Genomic DNA, 480 nt, shown 5'->3' with positions numbered 1-480 from the left:
GATAACAAAGAATAATTCTTTAGATTGATTCCACACATTATAAAGTAGTTATATTTATTTAAAAAAATCGAAATCATTGAATTAATAACAGACATGCAGAAATTAATACAATAAAGGAGCATGTAATCGTTTCGTACAATGTAATCTACACGCTAGAACGCGAGTGTGCGAGAAAAAGAGAGTGCGAGTTCTTTAGTGTAGCCAGCCTCTTAACCCATGTTTATACAACTTAAATCATCTCAGAGATTTGTATCTGGATAAATTCGGTTTCGTTTCATTTGTTAGGTTTCAATGGAAATAACGATAGGAATAAATTTGGATGTGTCATGATTCTAAGATTGATATTCGGAGATAAGCGAGTTTTGTTTGTTTCCGCGATTTAGAAAGGAAAAAGAAATGAGAAAACTTCGGCTGCCACCCGAGACGGTCATACACCGCGAGTAGTCCTTCCAAAATTTCGGCTGCCACCCAAGACGGTTA

This window comes from Pseudomyrmex gracilis, unplaced genomic scaffold (assembly GCF_002006095.1).
Source record: "Pseudomyrmex gracilis isolate BER0280 unplaced genomic scaffold, ASM200609v1 scaffold_1208, whole genome shotgun sequence".
In the NCBI taxonomy this organism is placed as follows: domain Eukaryota; kingdom Metazoa; phylum Arthropoda; class Insecta; order Hymenoptera; family Formicidae; genus Pseudomyrmex; species Pseudomyrmex gracilis.
Note: the sequence above shows the minus strand (reverse complement) of the source record.